The 17241-nt window shown below is 42.5% G+C and overlaps 1 protein-coding gene across 2 annotated transcripts in view; it reads left to right on the top strand.

Annotated features, from left to right (window-relative positions):
• CYYR1 (cysteine and tyrosine rich 1) overlaps positions 1-17241 on the top strand; it is a 299653-nt gene that overhangs the window by 134789 nt on the left and 147623 nt on the right. The gene's annotated exons all lie outside the window — the stretch shown is intronic.

The raw sequence follows: 17241 nt of genomic DNA, 5'->3' as shown, positions 1-17241 counted from the left end.
GTGATACTTGTGGCATTAGGGAAAATTGCTGATTGTGCTTACATTCCAATACAAAGTGTTCTTGCTGCCTATTATGATCTGTAGTGTTAGTGGCCTACTTTGCCATTAAAAGCAACAATTGTCAAAGAACCTTCTAATTACTCCTTTGTATCTCACGCTGGCACCCTTTCACCGTAGCCTTTAATAGCCTATTCCATTGTCAGAAACGTTATTGAAATAGTATAGTGAAATTGCACCGATTTCTGCTTCATTGCTGGTACTGGGAGAGGTGTGGCGCCGCGGCCAGGGCGACTGACGTTGGAATCTGGGGACCACGGTTCGATCCCCGGCTCCGGCGGCAGGTTAGCCCAGCACCATGTAACTCTGGGCAATAGCTTGCTTAATCTTCCCGACGGCCCCCAGCGCCTAGAGACCCTGACGGGTGATTGTGCGCTTTACAAATGTGGACTTTACTTTACTTACTTCCTTGGGGAGAATATTCAAACCTCTCCAGGTATATTGGTCTTTTAATCCTATCAGGTTTCAAATAATGTTGGCTGCATAATGACATTTAAATACACAGGGGCATATTATCAAGGAGGTTTATCTCCGCTTTTTTGGCTTTAAAAGCCAAGAAAGCGGAGATAAAATTATCTCCCTATTACCAAGCTGTCGCTAACACCAGTTAGCGACAGCTAATAGGAGATAGCGACCATCTTGGGCCCCGCTTTGCATGTCAGTGATATTTATCACTAATGACATGCAAAGTGGGCGTGCCAAGATGTTAGCGACTGGAAACAGTCGCTAACATCGCTATCTCCTATTACCAACTTTTGGAGATATTCGCGCTAAGCGCGAATATCTCCAAAAGCTAACACCTGCCCTGAGCAGTTCTTAGCCATGTTAACCAATGGGAGGTGGATAACATGGCTAAGAGCATTTGCTCGATAATGCATGAATATCGCTGACTTTTCAGCGATATTCATGCATTGCGGCCGTTTTTTATCGCATTTGCGATAAACCTTGCTAATAGCAAGGTTTATCTGCGATAAAAATCGCCGATGTGCGGCGATAATTTTTGTCTCTAAACAAGTTAGAGACAAAAATTATCTCTATTGGTTGGTAATATGCCCCACAGTTCTTTTTACATTTCCCAAAGGTTCTTTGAGGGCGAGGGGTGTGGGACCAAAATACTTTGTGTGTTAATATGATAGTCAAATCAAGTTTGTGCCAATGTTACCAAACCAATCAGAACCAGATTTGTAAAGTGTAGCTAATCACCCGCGAGGGTATCCAGGCGATCAGAGTGTAGCTGGTCAGATCAGTCGAACAGCCGGGTCTTGAGTCCTTTCCTGAATTCCAGAAGGGAGGAGGAGGTCTGCAGGTGAAGGGGGGCGGCCGTTCCAGAATTTCGCAGTTATTGTCATAATATGCTTCATACTGCATGATTTCACAACAAATTTTCCAAACATATATGGGGAGAGCTAGCAAGTCCCTAGAAAATGTCTATTTAAATACACACAATTTGGATCCGATTTTGTGGTTCATCGCCCTTTATTTATAATTCATCATTGCCATGATTAAAAAAATCCTTAAGATCAAAACCTGCCCACTGTAACTTGGTCTTTAGAGCACATTTTGATCATTCTCAATGGACTAAGTTGTACTTTAAAACGTAGGATGCTACAAAACTGTCAAACAGGTTAGTTACTAATAATATGCATTATTTATAGATATTTTGTTAATTAATAAATTACTAAAAACTAAATTGCATTGACTGGTTTAACCAGTAGCTATCCTATTCATCTATCTGTCTATCTATCGCCTTGATTTTCATTGTGTTTTGGATGCTGCTCATCTTTGCATTTGACACAGATGTTGCTGATTTGTCACAAAACGTTGGGGACTCCTGCTGTAATGTAGTTCCTATATTCGCAATAGGCTCTGCGCATTGGAATAATATACACTATAGATTTGACATATGACTGAGGTCAGTATGTCTCTATCGAGTATACTAAACTTAATTGTGTTTTGCCAGCTAGCTCAGAGGTCACTAGAAACTTTCTCGAATAAACAAGAAGGGGTTAGTTTCTGACAACCGCATAAACATGACAACTTTGTTTCCCCAGGAATCTTCAGAGTTGTGGAAACAATAGATAACCATTTCACCCAGTCAATCGTGCATGCTTCGTTTCTACAGAGTTTGCATGGAAATAGAGAGACTGGCGTTTCAATAAAAAGGGGTTTATTGAACAGTCTTTCTCATGCAAGAGAGGTGAACTGCTACAATTGTTAGACAGAATGCGAAGTATAATGCGTACAGCGAAACAGTAATATAAAATAATACTGTAATAGCATTGTCTTTTGCTATGACATGTAAAAATACATACATAAATAACACAGGCTAAAATACTCAACTGGTGCTTCTAAAATACGCCTACCCCAATGTACCTAACCTAGGTCTAGTACGAGGGAAGAAGTGTTTGTCTTTAGCATAGGTTTAGTTCTGCCAAGAATTGCCAAAGGTTTCTCTAGGTTCTAATCAGCTCCATACCTTAGAATGAGAGAGGTTGGTATCTCTGTCTCGGGACTCGATTTCCCCATACCCTGCAAGGGGAGTCAGAATCACTGGAGCTGGATTCTCAGCGAGGAGGATGACAGCTTCTGGTCCGTGCATCAGCTGGAGAGTTGGCTTCCTTTGGCACTTGCTGTAGAGAGCTGCGTCATGCAAGTAGGTAGTCGAACTGCACCAAACCACACCGTGCTTTGCCATAGCAAGTGAAGGTATATTTATACCTTGAAGGTGTTTAGGAATGCCAGCTTTGACGTAAAGTCAGGCATATGAATGTCATGAATGAACCCCTAAGGAACAGATGTTCATGCATAATAATGAGTTCTTGGAGAAATCAATATTCAAGCAAGGGGAAGTCCCTAACGGCTTAAGAGTCTGGTTTTCCAAGAAATAGTTGTGACGTAGATGAACGGATGGAAGTAGCCATGCCTGTATTTGGGCAGCATGGGCTATGTCTAAATAAGGACTGGATATCTGTGCCTATATATGGTCAATGTGAATCATAACTATATAAGGGCATGAACCGGGAAATTCATTTGGAATCTAAAACACTGCTCTAAAGCTAGGTTTGTGCTACGCAAATAGCATACATACAGCTGTATAGATGAGTGATAGCTTCTAGAGTTTCTGTTACTCATTAAAGGGACACTATATATATATATGACACATTGGATTACCCAATGCTACATACCCCAGGGATTCTGGTGACACCAGGTTTACAGAGTTGTTATTCAGTCACCGAAATGTAAACAGACCTCACTGGTTAATGGCACATTAATATAGTGAGATTTGTAGTACTTCTAGGAATTGGGGATCACTAAATTGTAGTAAGGCAACACCATGTCAAAAAATGTGTTAATATTTTTAAATCAAAAAACAAATTCTTATTAGTCAACTATTTATTATTGTCACTGAATCCTTTCACAGTATTTCTAAGTTCAGGCCTCATTATAACATAAACATAACATGTGTATTTGTAAAGTGCCCTTTCACCCCAACGAGGTCTCTTGGCACTGAATAACAGATGTTTATTGTTACCCAACTCAATGGTACTCATTTTATAGACCTCAGATGGATGAAAGGCTGAGTGGACCCACCGGGATTTGAACCTGTGACCATGAGGTTAAACACAGGCCCCTGCAGTGGATGCATTAGTCTACTGAGCCTCCTGACCCGGCTTTATACTAGGTAAATTTGTGTATTTCTGGAAATTTCATGGGCCTAATATTTTTCTTAATTTTTACCTTCAGAAGACTTTTTCAAGTAGACTGTCTTGCGAGAGACATTTTCATTCAGGCTAGTCTCCTGTTGGTATCTCGCATGACTTTTGTATACATGGTATGCTTTTGTGTTACATTTTCATGCAAGATATGGCAAGAGTGTTTTGTGTAATTCTGCCTAATTGCATGTAGGGTTAGGTTTCACCAAAACATAGATTTACACTCCTGTGCTCATCATCGTCATCATAACTTTATTCAGTGATTACAAACCATTAAAGTGCACAAAAAGTGATAAAACAGTATAATATAACCAGTACAATTCATCAAAAACAGATATGCAAATCAAGCAAGAAGTCTTAAATGGACCACTCAAAAAAGGGAGAAGGGCAAACTATAGTCCAATCATGTGCGAATGTCATCACAAAACCTCTTCCGGTCCAACAGGATGGCTTCCAACATGAAGAAGTCCTTCTCAACTTGAAGATCCAGTTTTAAAACATGTTAAAGATACAGTTCGAAGCTAAAACATTATAAAACCAGAGTTAGGAAACCATGTGCTATTCAGGTACTACAGAGGACTGACAGCTATGTAACAATTCATGGGAGCTAAAGTGCAAATGCTTGTGCAAATGAGCAGGAAAGTGCAACCATGATGAATTTGAAAGTTGCATTAAGAGACTTGTCCCCTTATACCATGCACCATGCAAGTACTTCTCTATAGCACACACAGCAAGTGGGTCTTGTCCTTTCTTAAAAGCCAGCAGCTCTGATGTCCAGTTGAGTAGACCCAATGTGGGACATGGCGGGATTATGCATTTACAGCGACTTGCTGAATATGCTGGGAAAAGGAAAAGAAAATGATTCTCGGTCTCGTTGTAAAAGGAATAGACACGGCATGCCATGGCACGCTCGGGATTAGCTAGCTAAGTGCTTGAGTGCGAGTGGGATAATGCCGTAGCGAAATTTTAAATAAAGGGATCTTGCAAAGGCAGGGAAAATGGTATCTAAAACAAAAATTCATAAAAACTAACCACTTTAAAAGTTGCAAAAAAGTGAGTTAACATGCCTGTAGCTCCAGGGGCTATACGTTTAGCATACTGCCTTTCCCAGAAACTTGATTTTAACAATTCGAAGGAGCCCATGCCAATAAGTTTAGGAGAATTCCGAAAAACCTCCAGGTCAAGCTCCATCAAATTCGTCTTGATCGCTCTTAGCCAAGGAATCTTCATTCGAACCGCCTCACCTTCCGAGAATACAAGCATGTCCCTCTGTTATATTTCCATGTTAGGCTGTATAGCTTTGTACATATGTTTTACTGTCTAGAATGGTGCATCTCTATGACGCACTAGAGATTCTGATGTGATGTCACCTCCGTGGCATCATTAGCAGTTGGCCCAGCTGTGTCTGGCAAGAAGCTGTTCAGGTTCTTTCTGATGAAGAATAAACCAACTTGAAGATATTCATTGGTGTGCTCTGCCTTCATATCATAACACCCTCCTTATATCGCTTCAATTCATCTGACTTCCCGATACACACCCAGTAAACTAATTGCGGCAATTTGACCACCAGGTCCAAAGGCCTTAGTCCAAGATCGAATCATACAGGTAGCAAGAGGCAACTCTGGGGGAGGGCTAATAATGATTATACAATTTCTTTTCCTTGCAACCCAGATTGGTCAGGTCTGAATGGGCCCTTAATTTGCTTCCATACAACACCGCAGTTAGAGCCTGTGCCCTATATATTTTGAGTGGAGGATTATTCGGGTGGGGCATGGCTGTTATTTCTTCTTTCTGAAAGTGCTAACAGGATTGTTAACAGATTAATGCTGCAATCTATCACATTGTAAAGAGTAGGATTCAGCAATCCTAACTGGTTAAAGCAAGAGACTTGATATAGGGTTTTGTGCCAACTTTAAAGCATGTTATAGTCATGTGTATATATATCTAAGGGCCCGTCCCCATTATTTATTTTGTGATGTGTGGCTGAACCACAAAAGGCTAGCATAATGCCCGACAGTGCCGATTCAGCACTTCCAATGTTGCTAATATTATTCTCATTATATCATTTAACACCTCTTAATTACAATGTCTCGCCATGATTAAAGTAAAGTAGCAAGCACGGTATAAAGAGCAAGTTATTGTTATAAATGCATGAAGAATAAAAACTGGATATTCCCCATGGAACCCAGCGCGGCCCAGCTGTGAGGTACAGCGGTTTTCCACTGGGAGCCATCATTCAGCTTCCCCTCTGGGTGAGAGGAGTTGCTCTGGGGTCCCCCCACAAGTGCCAGGGTGTTTTAAATGTTAGTTTTTAGCATATTTCCTCACCCAACTATAGCGTCACTTAACGTGTGTGTGTGTATGTGTGTGTGTAACAAAATAATTTAAAATATGTAGTTAGTGGTAAAAATCTGACTTTTGGTATGCTCAACTTTCAATTACATAGTGACCTGCATAATCATTTTAATAAGGGACACATTGTAGGAAAATGAGCAACTATAATTGTGCAGACATATTCCTATACAACACTCCTTCCAAGCACCTCTGTGCGATTTCTATATCCTGTTCCTACAAGGATTAAGTCATTGGTCTGATGCAACTCCCTAATTAATTTTTTTAACTTTTTTGGATTTTTCTCTTCATCATACAATAAATTATTAAAATAACATTTATGAAACAGCAATATAAATAAATATTGTTCATAATCTACCAAGGAAGCTCAATGCTTATTTTAGTGCTTTGGGAATTATAAACCTGTGATCTTGGAGCACACATATTCGTGTAGGACTACCTAAATAGGCACAGGCCTTAAAGACCTGGCTTTTTAATTTATAACTGATATTGTGGGACCACAGATCATGGAATTTTTCTGCCCTCTCCTCCTTAAGACTAACCGCTATCAGCGCCTTGACGCCTTTAGGCATTTGTTTGTGCTCTAAAAGTCTTTTTCATTTCACCAGTCCTTACCATTGTACAGGGTCCAACTAGCCATGCATCTCTTTGCTCTCTTTTTTCTTTTCCTGTGAGATCCTTGGCTATTTTCCAGCTCTGTATTGTGTTTTCTCCCCAGAATAAAAAAAGTTGTGCTCTTGGCGATAGCAAATCAGGTGGGTATTTCAAAACCAGTATGTATGTCTTCCAGTTTGACACATCTTCTGCTACTGTATCATCTGTGTGAAGCATCCTAACATGTATTTTTCCACTCTTGGCCATTCCTTGAAATAGGAACTCTGTGTAACATTTTCAAAGCAAGATGACCAATCCAAACTTGAGTGTGAGCCAGGCGAAAACCTTATTTGAGAAAGACCCCTGGATTCTTTTTATGAGAACATTTGAACATTCATGATTACAAAGTTATTTTTAGCCTTGAATCATGGTCTACATTTCCGGATCAGCTAAAACTGCCATACTTCCTTTAATATTCAGGATGCACTCAAATCACAAATTTTTCTTTGTCTAAATCTGTCTGTCACATTCTCTGTACTCCCCTCTTTGCCTAACAATTTGGCCTGAAGGGCTAACATCACTATTGAATCATACAATGGGATAGGGATATGAGAGTGGAGTAAAATGTGGGTCCTTTAAGCTGTATTGAAGCCGAGACAAAAGTGCGACACTTTTCAAACCATAGCTAATGGAGCCTGTACAATGTAATTGGGGCTTTCCTCTTCCGGTCCACGGAAGATGAATTCACTATCCTCTGAAAAGATTAGTTTATTTTCTGCCTTCTGTGTCAAAATAGAGTAACACATAGAGAGATAGTTTTTTTTTTTTGACTAACTCCTCCTGATATATAGCTCTGTTTTTAGGTCGAGCCTGGGCAGCGTATGCGCTGCTTTGCGAGTCATGCTGTATTGCAGTATGTACTTGAAGCCCGCCCACTCTCCACCGATATTTGCCATTGGTTTGTGTCATTGTCCTTCATAAATGCTGGCTTCTGATTAGTTATTAGGTTTGTTAGTCCCGCCTTGTCTTCATTTGTAACCTTCCATGAGGACTGGCCCTTTTACTTCGGTTGTTATACGGTACGTCTTCTTTAGTCTGTAAGCACAATTTTCTTTCATGAGTTTCTCTTACTACAGGAGGGTCTCTCATGCGCAGGTGTGACCACCGGCCTGTTTAACTCATAGCCAACCGGGAGCTCTTCAGGGGCTATGGGAGACAGAAGGGGGAAACTCAGCGATGCCTTTAGGAAAGTCAAAGGAGCGTGATGTAAATTCCGTGTTTATATTCTGAATGAACATCTATGTTAAACATGAATATGGTGTAGGTTTTCTCCTCTGCTTACTTGCTAAAAAACATAACTCAACAAAGGGGTCTTACCCTCTTTTCTCAATGTCTTCCTCTCTCAAATGGATCCAACAAAGAAAGAAACTCTTTGACTGCAAATGTCTCTATGGACACACTCTCTCGCAACCGCAAGCACGAACCCGACCGGAAGGTATTGGAGCGCTTTACTGAGCAGTTCTCCAGTTTGAAAGTGCTTTGCTACTCAGCTCAGATTACCTGTAAAGGGTGTGCTTTCACCCCTAGTTTAACGTTGCTCTCGCTCATTTGCTTTTCTCCCCCCTGCCCGCCACTTTGCTCTGTCTATTGTTTGCATCCCTATGCCCTCCGTGCCCCTTCCCCCCACTGCGCCATCATTTTTGCTTCCCCACTACCGCACCCTCAGTTTTGCTTCCCCACTATCTCCCCGTCTGTGTTACTTCTGCTACCTTCAGTACGCAAACCCCCACAGACACACTTTTAAACACATTTGGAATGCAATAGGTCTCGCATTTGCGAGAGTTTAAGCTATTGGCATTGGAAATGACAATGCCTTTTATTTATGATTTAAAAACCAAAACATAAATTAAAGGCATTGTCATTTACAATGCCATTAGCTCAAACTTGTGTAAATGTGAGACCTATTACATTGCAGATGTTTGTTTCTTGGTGTCTGTGGTGCTCATTAAATTAGCACAGGAAGAACCCTCTGAATGACCTAATCTGGATGCATTTCCTACTTGGGAATTTGTTGTTGCACAATTGGAACTGCTCTGGGGTTCATTCCTTGGAGTGCCTCAACTAGAAAATTGACAAAAACAAGAGCCTCACCTAGTTTATAATATTGTTTGTGGCATTTCTCCCCCCTCTTTAATCTGTTGCAGTGATGATGGTTCCAAGGATCTGTGCATGAGGAAGATGCATACCTCTGTCTCTACTTCTTTCCGGGCTCAGTATGCCTTCATCCTCCTGTTCATCTGCTAGTCTTTTCTTCTGTTTTAAGCTTCTCGTCAAGATTGATTGGATTGACTGCACACAGCGGGACCTTACTGGAAATGTTAAATAGCCCTTCTGGTTTATTTTATTTTCAGATCTTCGCTCTAACCATATTTGTGTCCTTTTACTGATTCTCATTCCGTCTCAGTATGGATGTATTCTAAAGGTGAATTGAACTATGGAAAAGTCTCTCCTTGGGCTCCTAGGCTAGAGTGAGTTGTTCTCAAGGTCAGCTGTGATCTTAGTAGTGGTCCAATACTGTGATGTACCTAGCTTTTGTTCCGTTTTTCTCATTTTGTCTAGAAGTTCCTGTACAAACATCCCGGAAATTATTTTCTTCATCTGGGCTTGAGCCACAAGCCTTTTGGGCACTTGGCATGCCCTTGAGTTGCTTGGTACTTCAAATAATTCTCATGTGTACTTCCCTTTTTAACTATGATGAGCTGTGAGATGTAGAAGGTCTTAAAAAGTAATGACGGAAAAAGCACTTTGTGCACTGCACCCATTGTACACTCCATATTGTGCAATGTGGGGATGCCAAATGAACCCACAGGGAGACAGACAACAACTGACTGGGCCACAACTTTTATCAGAAGCAGAAGCATCTTATTTCCATTGATGTGCTGCCTAGTCCCAGCATCTACCCACAGGATGGTGGCGCATTCCTGATCCATACTTTTTTGCCAACCTAACATATGTTGTCCTGAATCCCCACGATGAAAAGATCATGACAATAAAATCATGGTAGTTATAGTAAATAAATTAAAACGTATCAGACTCCTATTGGACAGTTAACGTTTACCTCAGCAAAACCAGCTAAAACAGCAGAAAACTGTGTGACTCACATCAGATCAGATCGGGCAACAAGCGCAACAGCAGAGTACTCTCAGTTATCCTTTCAACGCATCTGAGTATGCGGGTAGATATACAGTGGGGGTCGGGACTACTGCCACTATCTACCTGGGTTTCTTTAACACAAACTGGGCCAAGGCATGAAGCAGCCGTCGCACCTGCACTGTCTCCCATTTCTTGTGGTCCAAATGTCTCTGCTCAATGAAGGCCTGTTTACTCAGTGGCTCCCCCTATGGACTGCTTGCAAGCAGTTAAGATGTAAAAAAAAACGGTATGACGGGAAGTTCTACAGGACACAGCACATGATCAGAATTCGTGACTGAGCTGCATCACCCACCCGATGAGTGCAGTAGATTAGCATGACTACAACATTCTTGGTTATAACATCTTGGTTGGGTTGTAGGCTTGGGCATTTTTTTGCAAATTTACATGATTGGTCTAAGCTGTTGCTCACAGTACGCATACGTATTTCTGAACTCACCCTGCCTCATCACCTTGTCCCATGTCTGCTTTGATGAAACTGACCCATATGGACGATAGTCTTTCTACTCCTTCCAGTCATTGGTCATTCTATCCAGGTTGCCAGTGGTAACCATGGCCTGCTCATTGGACACCCTTCCCCAATGTGCTTGATCACTTTGTGTTCTTTGTGCCCATTGGTTGTGCTGCTGATATGCTGATGGTCTGCACTGCTTCACATCCATGGTAATAGCTCATGTTGCCCGATTTGTCTGTGACCCTTCACCCTCTCTCCCTGTTATTTCCCTCTTCTTTTTACATGTGCATATACATTAGCTATGTAATTTATTGTGGGGAAAGATGCAACCTCTCAGTAAGAATTGTATTGTGTGTGTTTGGAATCTGATCAACAAAGGTCATCCATGCGTCAGGCAGGTAGAATGATGGCGGGTAAGATAGATGTTAAGACTTGCAGCCCACTTGATATGTCTGTTTGTCACAGGGCTTGGCAATCATTTAATCTGTGGCGTTCAGCTTTGTTACACAGTTTGGAGACCTGGAGCAAGAATGCAGAATGCGTTTCCTTAGTGCTGAAGAAATCTCCTTACACTTGAGAACAACACTCAAATAAATGACATTATGGTCATCTCACACCTCTTGTCCTTCTGCTCTATCTGGTCCTAGCACACCCTGACCGATGAGCAGTGTCGCCTGCCATGTTGTGGGTTTTTTTGTTTTTGTGTTGTTGCAGATGCACCAGGTCTTCTGCTGAGACTTATCTCCCTCACTGAAATTGGTGCATTTGATCAACCACCCTACCTACAAACCTGGTGGTGGATTGGCTTGACCCGCACTTGCCTGCTTTAGCAGGGCGCACGCTCTCTAAGGTCCACCACCCTGTTCACTAGGAGATGCATAAATTACACACCACATCCTGGTTGCAAATGGCCTGCATCTCACCAGGAAGATGGGCTTCCAGTGGTGCGATTTCTAAAAAATGTGCAGGTTGGTGGCAGAGTATTAATTGCCTCATTTCAGTACGGAATGCGCCCGTGCAAGTGAGGAAACTGTCCACATTGAAAGTGTGTGCAGGGGTCTTCTACATTGCAAATTACCACAAGGCATTCTGCGAAAGTGAGCTCAGTAGACTGTGTGCGCACAAAGGCAACAGGCGTTTCTGCGCACAATCCCTTTAACAGGTCCCAAGATATTCGCTGTTTTTGATCAAATGGCGTGTGTTGTCATAGAGATGCTAATTAATCTCTCGTGTATGGGACACGCTTCCTTTATGTTAACACCGTTCATTTGAAACAGGGATATGAAAAATGCAATACTGAAACGTTTCCTGGTATGTCTTCCACTGCACTCATGTAATGTACACATCTCTGCGACTCCCACACTAATAATCCCTTTGCCACAAAACACCTCTCGTCATCCCTCCTCCACAATCCGAATTTTGAAGTTTAAAGCTCCTCTCGATGCAAGCCGCTCACAATCAGTATGCGGTTATATATTTTTTGCTCTCTAATAACAGTACGCAGTGCAAATCCCCATTTTTTTGCCACATTTGATTGATGGGAGGTAGCTAACCAACGCCACTCACACCTTTTAGAAGTCTTCAATGGAGTTGACCAGGTAAAGCATTAAAAAAAAATCTGCAATAAGAAAGACTGGAAGAATTTACCAGTTTAAAATATGGTACATATTTTAATGAAATTGTTTTAAGAGCTGTATGAATCAATTCTATAGTTCTTTATTATTGTGTGCATATATTAAGGCCTATATAAAATGTAGGCCATTAAGGTCCACAGCTGTCACCAAGTCTAGGCCACCATTAAAACGCATTGTTCCTGATCAGTTTAATCAAATACCACTTTGCGACACCTCCCTAACAAAGGGGTCGATTATGATGGCGGATGGACCTGCGTCCGTCCGCCACCCCCGAGGTGGAGGGACCGCTCCTTCTGTTGGAATTAGGATGTGACCGCCACCCTGGCGGTCACATCCCGTAACTTTAACATTGCGGCGGGTGCTGCTTTAAGCACCACCCGCCGCAAAGTTAAAAATGCATGCTGTGCATGCACAAAGCGGCAGGCACCGCGCGGTGCCTGCCGCATTGTGCATGCAACTGCAGGGGGGTACCATAGGTGAACCCCACACACCCCCTTCACTCTGGGGGCCCGCAATGGGCCCCCAAAGCAAGGACCGTATGCCTTTTCATGGCGGCATTCCCGCCACAGAAGTGCATAGCCCCCAGCATATCCTAATATGGCTGGCGGTGTCTGATAGACACCGCCACCATATTAGAGCTTTTCCGCCGCGGTCGAAGGCGACCGCGGCGGAAATGCGGGGGCGGTCTTCCCGTCCGCCACGGTCCCCCCCCCCCGCCATTGTAATATGGCGGGGGGAAATAGGTGGCGGGTGGGCAAGGATGGCGGACGGAGCACCACCGCCTGCATGGCGGTGGCGATGCGTCCGCCATCCTAATTGACCCCAAAGTCTAGACCACCATTAAAACACATTGTTCCTGATCAGTTTAATCAAATACCGCTTTGCGACACCTCCCTAACAAAGTCTAGACCACCATTAAAACACATTGTTCCTGATCAGTTTAATCAAATACCGCTTTGCGACACCTCCCTAACAAAGTCTAGACCACCATTAAAACACATTGTTCCTGATCAGTTTAATCAAATACCGCTTTGCGACACCTCCTAACAAAATATCTCAGAATCATCCAGTTGTGGTTTCCTTGACAGCAGCAATGCCTTCTACCCTAGTCTAGCAACAAAGAGGCTGTCCAGCAATAGTACAAAGCCGTACAGTTAGACTAATCTTTGATCTGGCATGCTTAGGAACAAAGTATATCAGCCCTGAAATTCCTTTTCTGGCTATTCATAATCATAAAGAAAAGTAAGTAGTTCAATACTCTGCTACATGCACAAGGTGCTTTGTAATTACCCCTCTTTATTCCTTGACAAAGTCTTTCAGCACCTTCAGCCACCCAGGCGTGTGGGATCTGCCATGCAAAACTACCTGTGTAGTCATCCTGACAAAATTAACATATTTGGAGGCAGAACATTCTATGCAAAGAGCTTCTCACTCTGGATTGCCCTCCCCATTTATCTGAGAAGCCCTAGTCCCTTGTTGTTCTTCCACTCTGACATGTAGAATCATCACTTTTCGAGGCACACAGACAAAAAAAGTGCTCTCATCTTCACACATTGCTGCTCGGACCGATGGCCAACACTGATCAGAATATAATGTTTAGTGTCTCTGGTTGAATTCTCGCGTTTTTAGCAGTCAATGATTCTCAACTAGGTCTCTTCGAATGTCTTACTGAGGGATATTCTGGGAAATGGCAATGACTTTGTTTTCGTGTTTCTTCAGTAGTTGAGAAAGACACTTTGTGGCATATTCAGAATGAGACGTCAAATGAGGGAGAATGTGTGATTGATGGGTTAAAGATATTTAACCAGGGTAAAAACGTTCCCACCAGCAACAACACATCTAGTATAATAATGCCCATTGAAACAACAGAGAGCACTACAGACATGCTGTCGAAGTTCAATGTCACAACACCTCTGAAGCTCACAGCCATGGAAATTGTGCACTGGATGAGTGTCACAAATTGGTTTATCAATTTGGGAGGGAGTGACCCCCTACCACCAATAAACAAAGTATTTTTGGTCACAAAACAGTTTGGGGAGAATCTAAGCTCAAATTCTGCTGGCTGTGGCACAGGCTGCAGGCAGCCTCAGATTATTGCACATGAAGTCCAAGCAGTAACAATCATTTTGAACTAAAGCACACAATACAATAACATTTCCAAATTAATTTAGAAAAAGGAAGAAACATTTTAATGTGTATAAAGACACAAACATCATCAAAATTGGATAAGGGAGACCAGAGATCATTTGTTTTCAGGTTTTAAGGCCAAAAACGTGTAAAGCTCCAGTCAAGTCACTGGTTGCAGTTGATCAGATTGATCAGGACCTTTTCAGACTGACCGCAATAGCGTGCAAGTCAGATACACCAAGCAGGTCGTACTCATCAAATATTTTAGCTAGTGACTTAGGGCCAGATGTAGGTATCCAAATACCGGTCGGTAACGGCCGAAAATACAGATTTTCGGCCCTTACCGACCGGTATTTGGATACTGAGATGTAGGGCATGGTAATTTTACCGAATCAGTAAATTTACCGATTTGGTAAAATTACCGATTCAGGTAAAATTACCGAATCTGGATTTTGAAATGTAGGTAGCACTGTAAACAGTGCTACAGGGCTGTAAGGATTTGTTATTTACCACCAACTATTAGTTGGTGGTAAATAATGAATTCCTATGTAAATGCAAATATGTGCATTTACACCTGTGCCATGTGGCACACATACATGCCCTTATGTCATGTATGTACACAAGCACTAATCAGGGGTGCAACAGGGAGTCAAAGTGACACCCTGCGACCCTTGACTATTTCACAATTTTACCGGATACTCATTCCTATGGGCCTCCAGGCCCATAGGAATGAATGGCAATTACCGAATCGGTAAATACCGATTCGGTAATTACCGAATCTTAACGATTCGGTGAAAAATACCGATTAATTACCTACATAGGTTTTACCGATTCTAAAATACCGAATCAGTAAAATTCGGTATTTTAGAATCGGTAAAACCTTTTTACCTACATCCAGCCCCTAGACTCTGGAATTTAATTCAAAGCTCAGTGGGGCAATGTCCAAGGCTGTGGCCAGAGAGGTTCCCTCAACCTCAGATGCATCATTGTCAAGCTTCTGCTGAAACTGTTAGTTTCGGTGTCAAACTTTACTTGTGGAACAAACCTCATGGCAGCAAAGCAGGTCACTTCACAAGTCTGGCCGATTTGCTGCCCTGTGCTGGTCCAAGTTTCACCTTCAGCCTTTCTCATTTTATTGGATGTCGGAGTATGCCATGGGTAACAGTTTGGGAGTTGTAGTTGGACAGAGCTTCAAAACCCTCAACACCTTTACTCTGAGGTCCTGCAGAACCAGTTTTCAGCAAGGCAAAAGGCTGGGCAAACCTGGTTTCCTTGCCTGCCTAAGATGTGCCCTCCCCAGGCAATTCTCAGCTCCATGTCATGGTCTTCCAGAGGTGGAAAAAATTAAGCCCCGCTTTTCTTCCACTACAGGGAAGGTTCCTTCTAGTTAGCCCTGCAACCACTAGCTCCTCAGGCCAGACTTCTAGGCATCAGGTCTCCTGCAGGAGTCAGACTTCTGTGGTCAGCCGGGCCCTCTGGGAGTCAGGACTACTTCTTGTTTTTGTGTCTGTGAAGTAGGCAATCAGGTGGCTAGCCTCCAGAGCCTTGGAGTGCAGTACCAGTAGCTGGGTGCTAGTAGGATTTTGGAGTCCTTGAGTGAATCCTCTGCTTCCTGCAGGAGTCTTCTGCAAACAGGACCATTTCTTAACATGTATGGTATCCAGGTTCAGGTATGTTCTGAGGAAGATGTGGTTGAAGTGCCACATTTGTCCTGTGCTCTGGTCAGTGACTGGAGAAATGTTGCTATCCAATCCTGACTTTTTCAGCCCATCACCTCCTTTTGCAGCACTTCTTTTTGCCTTGCTGTAAAATTATTTACCGAGAGGGCCCTGTTTCAATATTGCACATCACTTATGCCAACATGTGTGAATGACATCAACTCTTTAGTCACACCCCTATTTAGATGAGCTCTCTATACTGGATCCAAATGTGTTCGTTCCTCCACTGTAACTGGGGCCTGGCTGTCTAAAAGGTTCATGGGAATAGAGAGGAGAAGCCATCCCTGATCTCTCCAAGTCAAAAGAGGTGTTGCTAAAGCAGCCCTTTGTTCTGTTAACTGTTCCTGTCCACTCCCATATAGCTAATCCCTGCTAAGTGGGCGGCAGTTAACACCTGTCTGCTCCTCCTTGGCTTAGAGGCAGGCTGTTGTCCGCTCAGCCAACGTCTTTAACTGTGCCAGCCAAGGATGTGTATTCCATCTCTGGTGAACTAAGTGGCTATGCTAATTGTAGTCAAGTATCATTCAAGTAGCACAAAGTACATTTTTATACAGTTTAGTTTTCGACTTAGATTATCAAAAATCTGATTTCACCTCTAATTCACATTTTGAATATGAAGTAAGACATAACTTTAAAGCATTTCTCATGCATTTTTCCACAGGCAGAGAAAGAAAATAAAGATTTTATCTGACGTGTAGTCACTTTAGGCCTGGGTAGAAGCACTATCGTTTTACATGCTCACATTTTTGAGTTGCCTTCTTTTCTTAAACACGGTGGTATTTGACACACATTTGTTTGAGTGCCTGTGTAAGATAATATTCTCTGAACTAGCTTTGCTTCTATTTACACTTTGTAAGCATATTATCAAATACCTTGAACATTCTGCACAAGGGCTAAATAGAACTTCGGCATTACAACATCACTCACTTGTTTAGACAGAGGAGCATTTTGCTGGCACGGAGAGGTCCCCCCATGTCAAAATTCCAGCACAGCTGATTCCTGTTTACCGCTTGCGAGGGATGAAACCCAGCTCTCCACCAAGACAGACTTCCTATTGCCACTTACCCACAGGTAAAAGGGGAGTTAGATCATCCAACAGGAGATGTTTTGAAACTTTTTGATGCCGAGACCCCCTTGTTAAACCTTTTTAGGCATAAGCACCCCCTTCTGACAAAGTTTTCTAGAAACTGGTACACCTCATCATCTACAACTATAGACAACCATAAATGCCCCTGTTAGACCTGGCCTATTTTGCCGTGTTTCCCCTGTCTTTTTGCTTACTGACCTCCTAGTTTTTACTCTGTTTTTGCTGGTTTAGTGTCTCAGTGCACAGCTGTTCAGTGTTAAAGTGCAAGTGCTCCTATTGTAAATTGTGTTATGGA

Source organism: Lissotriton helveticus, chromosome 8 (genome assembly GCF_964261635.1).
Source record: "Lissotriton helveticus chromosome 8, aLisHel1.1, whole genome shotgun sequence".
Classification (NCBI taxonomy): Eukaryota; Metazoa; Chordata; class Amphibia; order Caudata; family Salamandridae; genus Lissotriton; species Lissotriton helveticus.
The sequence above is the reverse complement of the archived record's forward strand: the minus strand, read 5'-3'. Positions and strand labels throughout refer to the sequence as shown.